The sequence below is a fragment of the Emys orbicularis genome, chromosome 2, assembly GCF_028017835.1.
Source record: "Emys orbicularis isolate rEmyOrb1 chromosome 2, rEmyOrb1.hap1, whole genome shotgun sequence".
Classification (NCBI taxonomy): domain Eukaryota; kingdom Metazoa; phylum Chordata; order Testudines; family Emydidae; genus Emys; species Emys orbicularis.
Window position 1 is genome coordinate 40,471,992 of NC_088684.1, and position 13,082 is coordinate 40,485,073.

Below are 13,082 nucleotides of genomic sequence, written 5' to 3' on the forward strand. Positions count from 1 at the left end.
CCCCCCCCCCCCATGGGGGAGGGGAGAGACCCTGATCCTCCTCCTCCCCCCCCCCCAGCCTTGGCACTACTCACTTCGCCCATGGGAGGGGGGGAGAGACCCTGGTCTTCCCTCTCCCCAAGCCTTGGCATTCACCCCATGTTAGGGTAGATATGAAGACTGACATGTGCTTGCACAATTTAGCACTAATTCCGTGGGGGAGTGGGAATACAGAACTGGTAAAATGCACCCCCTCCCCCAAGCCTTAAAGTTATTCTTCCCCCACCCCAGTGGAGGCGTGGGGGAGGAGAGCATAAAACCACCCAACACTAAAACTAATCCAGGAGGGAAATCATAACATCTCACTCTTCTGTCTCTAGAACTAGTTTTGGGGATGGTGAGGAGACTGTAACAAACCTCCTTTGAATGCAGTTCTAATCGGAACCTGACTACAAATGACATTGGGGATTCCATATTTTTATCTTGATATTATTCCGGAATAGCTAAAATTCCAAGTGTAGACAAACCCTTATTGGGCTCAACAGAGGGCTGACAGGATGAAACTAAATCTGAGAGATACAGGAGTTCAGACTACATGGTCTAATGCAGCAGTTCTCAAACTGCGGGTTAGGATTCCGAAATGGGTAGCAACCCCATTTTAATGGGTTGGCATTAGACTTGCTGGGGCTTTCGGCTGAAACCAAAGTCTGAGCCCCACCGCCCAGGGCTGAAGCCCTCAAGTTTTGGTGTCCCTCAAGGCAGCGGTGCCTGAGCTTTGGCCCCCTGCCTGGGGTAGTGGGGCTTGGGCTTTGGTACCCCTTCCTGGGGTCATGTAGTAATTTTTGTTGTCAGAAGAGGGTCGTGGTGCAATGAAATTTGAGAAACTCTGGTCAATGGTTCCTTCTGGCTTTAAACTCTATATTTTTAAAACTAATTCTGAGGGAGAAATTGACATATGTGCCCAGCCTTAAAATAACTTTAAGAAAAATCCCTTCTCCTCCCCCTCCACCCCACTATGTGAGGAAATTAGGAAATGATATGTTTGAGAGTGAGGTTGCACAGCAGCATAAGAGAACCCCTATACTCTTCCCCTTCTTAAATAGGTATGGCAGGGGCCTTGTTACTAACAGTAAAGTCTTCTAGTTGAAATTATCTTTCTAATTGAGTTTAGCCATTGGATTTTTGCAGGTCAAAGGGAAGGAAAGTCTTCCCCCCACCCCCCTTCTAAAATATACCTAAAATGAAGGAAGGGGAAAGAGAAGGGTATATAGACATCATTTCATAATACTACTACATATAGCATTTGTACCAGATTATTAGTGACCTGAAATATCAACTTTTTTGCTGTAATAACTTAAATCCATATGGCATACAAGTTGTCCAGTACTCTGCCTGTGTCTCCAATCCTGCCGTGTAATGTGACATGGGTGGATAACCACTAACTTTAGTCGGGCTCTGGGCATGTATCACAGTGCAGCATTTAGGGCAGTGGTTCTCAAACTTTTGTACTGGTGACCCCTTTCAAATAGCAAGCCTCTGAGTGCAACCCCCCTTATAAATTAAAAACACTTTTAAATATATTTAACACCATTGTAAATGCTGGCTGCAAAGCAGGGTTTGGGGTGGAAGCTGACCCCCCATGTAATAACCTCGTGACTCCCTGAGGGATCCCGACTCCTAGTTTGAGAACCCCTGATTTAGGGACTATATTGGTAAAGTATATTGCTCTTACATTTGAAAGATCCTGCTTTTTCAGTGTTCCCTTTAAGATCTCATTTTAAAAAAAGTTGCCCAAGTCACAGTAGAAGCCAGGAGAATATGTGAATGTTCTGTTGGCTACAAACAGCAGTCAGTAATACTAAATAAAAGCCGCTGGCAGTGAAATATAGCTTTAGGATACTTAATTGTTTTTGGAGGACAGGGAATTGATAAATCATGATTATATTATCACCACTCCATTTTAATTGTGATTCTTCTGGAGAAAAGCTTTTCATAAACTATTTTTGTAAGCATCTGAAGCTAATTGCAGCTAATGTATTATCCAGAATTTTTATTAGACTGTAACAGTACAATAATAAAAGCTATGGACCTCAGCCAAACTATTTGGCTGGAGCTTTTATCTGAAAAGCACTGTTAAAATAGCCTCATCTCAAAATTAGATTTATTCAAATAAATCAGGAACATCCAAAATTAAAAACTTAAAACAAAAAACCCTTACTGTTGCAGTATTGACAACCCCAAATGCTCAAAAATCATGAGTTAGGTGTCCCCCCCCCCCCCCATATAGTGATAATTAAATACATTTTGAATTTTGAGCCTTTAGGCTTCATGTCTTTAGGCTTTTCTCCACAACCATGAAGACTAGAAACTTGATTCCAGGAGGTGTTGCTTTACGTAAAACACCAAGGCTCTGTCTAATCACAAACGTTATACTGCCTTACCTGTGTTGGTATAGTTAATGCAGTACAGCCCCACCCTAGTGTGGATGCAATGATAGTGGTATAAAATGCTTATACCACTATAGCTTATTGATGAGTAGAGGAAGGGAAATAATATCATACAAGTACACCTATTTCAGTTAGAGGTGGTTGTATTTTCTTTAAGAGAAGTAGCTATAATTGTACAAAATCTCTCTGTTGACCAGGCCTAAATATCATAAGGATAGCAATACAGTTTTGAGAGTTATCAACACTGTGTATATTAAGTTATATGAACCATCATGCTTCAGGGCAAACACCCAGCCAAACTGATTGGGTGGGGAGTTAGAAAGAAACTTTCTTTGGGAGCAGGTTATCCTATGACTGCTGATTGCCAGCTTTCTTGTATCTTTCCTCTCAAGCATCTGTTACCAGGTTACTGTTAGAGAGAGGGTTACAGAACTAGATGACTCTGTTTTGATCCGCATGGCAACTTTTGTGTTCTTATGTAAAATCATAAATATTTTAAAACAAAAGTTGTATATATTAATGACAACTTTGAGGTGTGTTTTTTTTTTTTTTTTTTTTTTTTTGCAGGTGCATGTGCTTTTTGTTTTATCTGACATATATTAAATCTAATACCAACTTCTTTAAGCCTTTTGGTTTGGGATTTTGCTCACTATTTACTCATTGTTTGGAACCCATTGCTACTTCATTGACTATCTGTTGCTTAGACTAGAAATACAGCTACATTGGTTCATCAGGTCTGTCAAATTCTGATACAATTGCACAATCTAAAATTAATCCATTGAGAATTTATATTCTACTTTTTTCCCAGGTGAAATGACTAGTATCTATTAAAAACAAAAACAACAACAACCACCTTGTATTTCTATAGCCCTTCCAGAACCTCATAGCACTTTACAAGTACTAACAAACTAAGCCCAACATTTGCAGTCTTGGACTGTACTTCCACTGACTTCAGTGGGAGTTTTGTTTACTCAGGTTGCAGGTTCAGACCCTAAACCAGGGCCGCCCAGAGGATTCAGGGGGCCTGGGGCAAAGCGGGGGAGCGGACATAAAAAAAGGCACCATCCGCTGCGGCGCTTGTACTCACCGGGTGGCGCGCCGAGTCTTCGGCGGCGGGTCCCTCACTGGCTCCGGGTCTTCCGCGGCACTGAAGGACCCCCCTGCCGCCGAAGTGCCGCCCAAGTCCCGGAGCGCTGCCGGATGAGTAAAAATTAAAAAGGCGCCTCTAGCCAGGAAAGGGATTCTCAGTCAGGGCTCGCGGGGCCTGGGGCAAATTGCCCCACTTGCCCCCCCTCTGGGCGGCCCTGCCCTAAACCTCATAGTTCACACTTCTGTGCAGTAGGTGTCTGTCCCTGATTTATAAATGGATAAACAAGCATAGTGACTAAGACCAAAACTGTCACTAACTTTATGTGCCTCAATCTTTGGTCTTCAATTTGGGATACCTAAGGCCTGATTTCAGTGGGGGTTACAGGATGCTCAGCATCTGTGGAAAAACAAGCTTTAGTTGTCTCAAGTTTGGCACCTAAACAGAGGCACCCAAAATTAGTGTACACTTCTGAAAGCTTTAGTGTAAGTGACTTTCCCAGTGTTACAGGGAGCAGGAGGAAGTGGTACTACCATCCCCAAGCATTCAAAATTCTTAAAGTTGGCTGAATTAAAAGATTTTTTTAAAGTCTGCTTGTTACTTTTATTTATTTATTTATTTTTTAAATCTTCTGGTTTCTGAACCTTTGGGATACGCTTATGCCACATTTTTGAGGCTCTTTCTTTGCTACCAAGAGAGCAGGACACTTTGTTTGCTCTCACATGAAGGCTGAGGTTCTCCTGTATTTACATAACTTCAGGAGCTGGGGCTAAACAAAAGATACCAAATATTTCAAGACTTGTGACTTAAAATTGCGTGAATTAGCAAAACTTGGCAAGGAACAAGAAGTCTGACACCTATTTGCTCACTGTAGACATTAAACCACTTTTGTGGATGAAACTAGCATTCCCAGCCTTCTGATCTGCAAAGGCAATACTGTTTGGCATCCAACTGATCCTCTGTCCAAACAAAACCACTCTTCTGAAATTTTCCTGTCTGCATCCTCATAAAATACTGCTTATACGGTGCTTCTAATCTAATGCATAAGTAGTGAAGCACCTTACATTTAAGATTGTAGATCAAGCCAATTTGGAGATTTAGGCCCTGAGACAGCATGGTACTCAAGCATGTACTTAACTTTAAGCATATGAGTAGCACCATTGACTTTAGGGGGACCACTCATGTGCTTCAGTACCTTACTGATTCAGAGTCATGATGAGTCAAAATGTCAGTAGCAAAACTTGTAGGGAGTTTTTCTGAAACCCCCCCCCCCCTTTAAATTTCCCAGGGAGGAAAAAAATTCACCTTTTGGCTGAGAATGTGGTCTAAGTTAGGGGTGCATAGGTTTGTTTCTTTAGTGGGAGAAGAGGTCTGAAAATTCAAGATTTTAATGGGAAATGAGTTTTGGCTTTAAATAGCCCAAGTCACTGTCTGTGCTGCCATGGTCCCACTACTAGCTTTAGTGTGCTAGCTTGAGCAGTGCTAGAGTGTGTCTGTCTATCCATGCTGGGAAGCAATCTCTTAGCTGCTCTGTAGAGACATCCTAAAAAAAGTAATCTGAAGCGTCACTCTTCTTGCTCACCCCCCAGTCTAATCAACCTATTTCTCCTATTGGCTGGGAAGAACCAGAGTGACTATTTTTGCTTTTGTAATACTTTCAGAGATTCTTCGACGCCATGGTGATTTGCGAGGATGGTGGCATATGTCTAATAACATAAATAGTCTCTAATCACCAGACTTGTGTAGGGATGAGTGTGTCTGCGTGAGCGCATGCACGTATGCCTGCCTGTAGAGGCAGCTGCTGAAAGGGACATATTGCCAGGGGGATGTGTGGAAGACTTGGAATTAGTTCAAAGATAGCAGGGTCTTCGAGTGAATGTTCTGGAGCTCCATGGATGTTTGGAGGGTCCATCCCCTCTCCTCCCTTTGCTTTGTGGAGAAACAAACCATGGTCCTCGAGGGTCTGAAAGAATCCAAGGAAACTTTACACTAAAACTGACTTGTAACACTCTTATTTCTCAAACCTGAGTCCTTCAGAGAGCGGCATATGACGCAGTCCAATAGACATACTAGACCACTATAGCTTTTTACTGGGAACTTGGGGCAGGGTGTGATGGGTGAGAGCTTAAACGAGAAAAGGAGAAGTGGTCTTAACAGCAGGAAACTGAACATTCATAATGAAAAGGCCGGTATTAAGGAGTTCAAGGATATTTCTTTTAATTTTTTTGGTATATCTACTTTAATTTCTTTTCAGTGAACTATTTTTATAATAGTTGTGAGTTGCATTTTTCTATCTGCACTTTCAACAATGTTTCCTACATCTGCGTGTGAAGCTTAACTTGATACTTTCCTTCCTCTTTACTTGAAAGGACACTATCACATTTGAAATCAAGTCATTAGTTTTAAAAAGTGACTGGAAATAGTTCCAGCCACTACATTTGCCTCTGAATCTTCCTGAGAATCTTTGTTTTGTGGTTCTACAGTAAGTGGGGTGTGTGGTTTTTTTTTTTTACCCTCTTTAATCTTTCAGTTATGTTAATTTTAACAGTAGTAGAAGGAAAAAGTGCCCTGGCATCCACTTTAAATTATTCCTCCCCATTTCAAACGAATGCTATCAGCAGCCATAAAATTCTGACTCAGCTTTTTTTTTTTAAACTGAGATGACTTAAACTTGTCTGTAAATAAACTTAAGTTTAAAAAAAATAATAATCCAGGAATGATTCCTTCCCAACACGAGAACTATATGTAATTCGCATTCATACTCCTGTCTTCCCTCTTACATTTTTAAAATAAGCAGTTTTTATGGGTCTATGAACATTCGCAGAATAGTTATGGAGTTTTGAGAGCACAAGTTGCTTTTCTTAACTTTTTTTTTTTTTTGAGGGTCACCTGTCATTTATTAAAATGAACTTAGCCTATCAACTCTGCTACAAATCATTGTAACATATGAAGACGCGTATAGAGCAACAGAATTTGTGGGCTTTACTATTATCTTACTCAAAGTCACATTTGGTACTGGGATATCAGTATATGCAAATATAAAGGGACTAATTCTGTTCTCACATTCTGTACAACCCCACTGACTTCACTGGGATTGCACTGTGTACAAATGAGGGCAGAATTCTACTCAAAAATTTTACTGTTAACATGTATGGGCATATAAGTGATCAGATAGATGATAATAGCTTAGGGGCGAGGGATAGCTCAGTGGTTTGAGCATTGGCCTGTTAAACCCAGGGTTGTGAGTTCAGTCCTTGAGGGGGCCACTTAGGGATCCTGGGGCAAAATCAGTACTTGGTCTGCTAGTGAAGGCAGGGGGCTGGACTTGATGACCTTTCAAGGTCCCTTCCAGTTCTAGGAGATGGGATATCTCTATTAATTTATTTTATTTAGCCAACTTCTTTCTGAAAACATTGGGTAAACACTCCATGCACTATTTGCCCACTTCTAGTAAATTAGACCAGTCAATCTGTTATCTTATATTTTAATATTACAGTATAAATGGGTCTGTCATTGTTTTTAGATGTTTCATCTGTCTTCTGGTTCTGCTACAAAGCAAAGTGTCTCTAGCAGTGGTTCTCAACTCTGTGTGTGTGTGTGTGTGTGTGTGTGTGATGTGGGCCACATCCAATACTACCTGCATGGCCCTGAGGATGTCACGTGGGTTGCAAGTGTGTGCTGACTGGGTCACAAGCGGCCCATGGGCCGCAGGTTGAGAACCACTGGTCTATAGGTATGTCCATGTCTCATACAGTCACTTTTCTATAATTCATAACAAGATCAATTCATGGAATTCTGGTGTAGCTGCCTTTTGATTTACTCGTTTCTGCTACTTTTTCTCTGGTACCATTAGCAGACATCTGCTATTAATTTTGTAAAATCTCTTTACCTCATGATCACTGAATGACAATAAGGTGATGTTTCTTTAATCAATCTAGCCTTTTCTGGCCATTAACTACCTTGTCAAACTGTGTGTGTGTATGTGTGCATGTATATATGTTGTTTAACTGTGGTAAATCTTCTATATAACTGTGCTAACATATTCAATGCTGCAGTGATGTTTGGGTAGTATACTAAATGTGGTGGTTGTTCCATTAGCTAGGCTTTATTAAAAACAGATTTGTCAGTATATGAACTCATTCCCAGGTTTGATGGGAGGTATCTAGTGTGTCTTTTTCAGAAATTTATACCCAGATGGGGACTGAGGAGGCTGATCCTATGGAGGGAATGTTGGCATGTATTTATTTTAACTGACTTGTTATACTATATTGCCATGCTAGCTTCTGTTCTGAGCAAACTTTCTGAGCCTCCCTTCCTACTCCATGCTGTCCGTTTATGCCTCCCCCCTCCCCAACACATTGCAAACCCAGCTATCTATGTTTCTAATGATTGAATCACCCATTACTAATATCGGTCTCTTCCTAATAACTGGAGTTCCCTCCCACGGAGAGGTATCCTCAGTGCAAGAGGATACTACAACATCATCTGGAAGGAGGGTCCCAACTATGGGATCGTTTCCCTCTGCTCCAGTTGGATGTTCTCCTTCCAAAAAAGAATTTGAAGAGCAACTAGGAAAAGACACACAAAGTAACAGCAATTTTTTTTTTTTAAGTACATCAGAAGTAGGAAGCCTGCCAGACCTCTCTGGACCATGGTGCTAAAGGAACACTCAAAGAAGACAAAGATTTTGTGGAGGAAACTAAGAGCATGTCTTCACTGGCAACGTTAAAGCGATACTGTGGCTTGTGTAGTCATGGCATAGCGCTGGGAGAGAGCTCTCCCAGTGCTCTTAAAAAACCCACCTCCATGAGGGGAATAGCTCCCAGCAAGAAAGTTGCAGCGCTATAAAGTGCCAGTGTAGACAAGCCCTAAATGTGTTCTTTGTATCTGTCTTGATTGCAGGTCATGTGAGGGAGATTTCCAGACCTGAACCACTTTTTTGTTTTGTTTTGTTTTTTTAGCTGACAAATCTGAGGAACTGTCTCAGATTGAGGTGTCAATAGAGGTTTTTGGAACAGATTGATAAATTAAACAGTAGTAAGTCACTAGGACCAGATGGGATTCACTCAAGAGTTCTGGAAGGAACTCAGATATGAAACTTCATATCTAACAACTGGGGTATGTAACCTATCACTTTAAATCAGCCTCTAAACCAAAGAAGCAATTGAAACACATTATTTATTTTAAAGCTCCAGAGGCAATCCTGGCTATTACAGGCCAGTAAGCTGAACTTCAGTACCAGTTGGTTGAAACTATAGTAAAGAACAGAGTTATCAAACATACAGGTGAATGTGATTTGTTAGGATAGAGTCAACATGGCTTTTCTAAAAGGAAATCATACCTATTATGATTACCCATATGCTATTAGAATTCTTTGGGAGTGGTGGAGTCAACAAACATGTGGACAAGGGAGATTCAGTTGACATAGTGTACTTGAACTTTCAGAAAGTCTTTGAGGGAACCTTGTCAAAGGCTATTACCCCATAACTGTTTAATTTGGTTAAGAGGGAATGTTCAGTCATGGATCAGTAACTGTTTTAAAATGACTGGGACTGCTCATCTTGGAAAAGAGACTACTAAGGGGGGATATGATAGAAGTCTATAAAATCATGACTGGTGTGAAGGGGTGAATAACACTTCCTTATTCACTTTCTCCACATTACACAAGAATAAGAGATCACTGGCTGAAATTAATAGGCAGCAGATTTAAAACAAAAGGAAATACTATTCGCATAACACAGTCAACCCTCTGGATTCCTTGCCCAGAGTTGTTGTGAAGGCCAAAAGTATAACTGGGTGAAAAAAAGAATTAGATAAGTTCATGGAGGTTAGGTCCATCAATGGCTATTAGCCAAGATGGTCAGGGACACAACCCCATGATCTGGGTGTCCTATAGCCTCTGATTGCTGGAAGCTTGACCTGAGTGACAGGGGATGGATCACTCAATAATTGCCCTGTTCTGTTTGTTCCCTTTGAAGCAGCTGGCATGAGTCACTGTCAGAAGCCCGGATACTGGGCTATGGTCTGACCCAGCATGGCCATTCTTATGTAAAGAGTACAGCTCTCCTGTAACATGCATTCTTAGACTGGTAACAATGAATGCTTCAGGCAATCATTGCAGAACCCAATAAATCATTCTCTTCTTTTTCAACGTGTCTGCAGGGGAGATAAAGCAAACTCTAAGGCTGGAAATTTTTTCTTAATTTTTGTTGGAAGATTATGAGTAAGGCTGTGAATCTTTCACGGAAGTCACAGAGTCTGTGACTTTCTAGGACCTCCGTGACTTCCACAGCTGCACCGGCTGCTGCTTCGGTGGCAACAGTCTGGGAGCAACAGGAGCACCACAGGCCGCCACTTGAGCACCTATCCCCCCAAGCAGGTAAGATTTAGTTAGGCATATTTTTAGTAAAAGTCACAGGCAGGTCACTGGCCATGACTTTTTGGTTATTGCCTGTGACCTGTCCATGACTTTATTACTAAAAATACCTGTGATTAAATTGTAGCCTTAATTATGAGGACTAGCTGCACAGGTTTCCCCACTGGTATAGCTCAGTACATCCTTGCACTCCTGCAACACTGCTTGGTGGACCGTCTTGGTGAATAACATCACAATGAATTTTGCTGGTCTGCCCTTTGCTTTTTTGAATAAGGCCATTCTCTATATGTTAAGTCATCCAGAGTCAGGACAGCCTAAAGGGGACGTAGAGGAGATTACTATCATGCTTGTGCCTAAGTTCACCCTGTTAACCCTTCCTATTAGGGCTGTCGACAGTTAACTCATGCAATTAACTCAAAAAATTAAATTACTGTATATACTCGTTCATAAGCCGAATATTTTGGGTAAAAAAGTGACGCATCAAAGAACGGGGGTCGGCTTATAAACGGGTTTACACCAAAATTTGATCATTTTAAACTCTATGGAATCATTGAATTGAATATCTAATACATTGTCATTTTGTTTACCTGGAGCGTCTGCAGGCATGGAGCCCCTCCTGACCCGCCAGCAGCTTACCCTGATGGGCCGGGAGCCAAAGTTTTCCAACCCCTGAAATATAGGGTTGGCTTATGAAAGGGTCATACAATTTTTGCTATTTTTACCTATCCATTTTGGGGGGTTGGCTTATAAACAAACGGGCTAATGAACGAGTATATACGGTAATTGTGATTAATCGCAGTTTTAATTGCACTGTTAAACAATAGCATACTAATTGAAATGTATGAAATCTTGGATGTTTTTCCACCTTTTTCATATATATAGTATTCTGTGTTGTAATTGAAGTCAGGTACATTATTTTTGATTATAAATGTACTGTAAAATGATAAAAGAACAAGTATTTTTCAATTCACCTAATACAAGTACTGTAGTGCAATCTCTATCATGAAAGTTGAACTTACAAATGTAGAATTATGTACAAAAAAATTGCATTCAAAAATAAAACAATTTCTTTTTGTTTTCAGTGCAAGTACGTGTAATCAAAAATAAATATAAAGTGAGCACTGTACACTGTGTATTCTGTGTTGTAACTGAAATAAATATTTGAAAATGTAGAAAACATCCCAAAATATTTAAATAAATTGTATTCTATTGTTTAACAGTGCGATTAATCGCAATTTTTTTTAAATCACTGGACAGCCATACTTCCTATATCAGATATGCATCTCCAAGGCTCAACAAAACTTGAAAGCCAGATCAGGAAAATAATTCCCAATCCCATTTTACCCTCCCCTCTCCCTAGCTTCCAAGGCACAATGGCATAGTCACAGCATATACTGCACAGGCCAAAAATCCCAATGCACATGCCACTTACCATCTCTGAGGCTGCCCCAAGACTGCAAAGAATCTTGGGGAAGCTTTAAAAAAAAAAAAAAAAAAATCTAGCCAGAATATGAACAACAACTTCTTGTCACCTTTTTAATAAATTAGTTACAGCACTTGCACTGGCCAGACCCTCTAGGACAGAGACCTTATCAGTGGTTAGGTGGCTGGCAAACCTGAGGGGGAGAAAACCAGAGAAGTCCTGATGATATGTCCACAGTCATCATTAGTCTTTCTCACCCCCCCGCCCCTGCCCCCGCCCCAACTTGAAAAATCTGGAGCGGTAGAGGCAGTATCTGAGGACTGAGAAGGAATCTGATAGTCTTTCTAAGGAGACTGTTGCAGTTTCCAGGGACAGCATTGCCATGGTCCAGGACAGTACAGAAAAAGAAAAGGGAATGCAGAGGCAACTCTTGGAGGCAATACAAAGCCAAAATTCCCCTTTGCAATAAATGTTACTGTTAAGGCAGCAGGCAATGCACTACTGCAAAACAGCACCCACCCATGTAATGCAGCCTCTGGACAATGTGGACTACTGGGAGCAGCAACAACTGCTCCCCACTGTACCCTCAGAACACTGCTCCCAGAGGCCATTTCTCTCTAGCCCTCAGCTTAGGGCACCAAGAACAGTGCACCTGGACCCCCAGCTCTCTTGAGCCCTCTATTGCCCTTGATAACTTTGAGCTACAGTAGTCTGTGGCAGAAGTCTGACAAACCAGAAAAGGCAGCGCTAAGACCTGCTTGCCTGTGATGAGGCGCTCCCCCCACAACTCGTTGTGTTGGGCTCTGCCCTGCACTGTTGGCTTTTGCTGTTTCATTTTACAGCTAGTTTAATGAAAGTGTTCTTTGTAGTTTCTTTCATAATTAAAAGCTGTTTTTTCATTTTTGTTTGTGCATTTTGTTTAATAATAAAAACTCTTAATTTCATTCCTAGAGAGTTGACAGTTCATTTTACACAGAAAATCATTGGTTGCACTAATTTTTAAGGGCTTACAAACAAATGCTGTCAAAGGGTATGTCTACACTACGGGATTAATCCGAATTTATATAATTCGAATTTAGGAAACCGATTTTATAAATTCGAATGTATTCGGCCACACTAGGCACCATTAATTCGGTGGTGTGCGTCCAAGCTACCGTAGTAGCATCGATTTCCAGAGCGTTGCATTGTGGGTAGCCAATAACATCTAATTGCCAATAACATCGAATTGCGGCCACACTAACCTTAATTCGGATTAACAATACCGATTTTGACGCTACTCCTCTCGTCGAGGAGGAGTACAGAAATCGAATTAAAGGGCTCTTTAATTCGAATTAAATGGCTTCATTGTGTGGACGGGTCAAGCGTTAATTCGAATTAAAGCAGCTAAATCCGAATTAAAGTCATAGTGTAGACCAGGCCAAAAACAAGATACAGTAGGGATTGCCATGCTGTTGCACTTCTGCCCATAAACAACACAGAACTGCACAACAATCCCATGGGGTGGGAGCGGGGATGGAATTTAACAGCTGGAAATGCAGCTGCACAGTTTCAGGCCTGAGCCTCAAAATAAGAGCAATAGGTACCCCTGACAATATTGCCCTGGCTGTGTGCATTTTGTATTGGGTGCCTTGCTGGCTGTTCAAACCGCTGAGCAAGTCTCTGCACCTCCGCCTCCCCTGCACCTGTAAGGCTTTCTCCCTCACTCTTAAATATTGTACAAAATACCATGGGCTGCTACAGTCTTTGGGACTTTTGTTTTCTGCTGCTTTC

At 41.3% G+C, this 13,082-nt stretch overlaps 1 protein-coding gene across 1 annotated transcript in view; it reads left to right on the forward strand.

Annotated features, from left to right (window-relative positions):
* Positions 1-13,082, forward strand: part of STK3 (serine/threonine kinase 3) — a 285,794-nt gene that overhangs the window by 715 nt on the left and 271,997 nt on the right. The window lies entirely within an intron of this gene.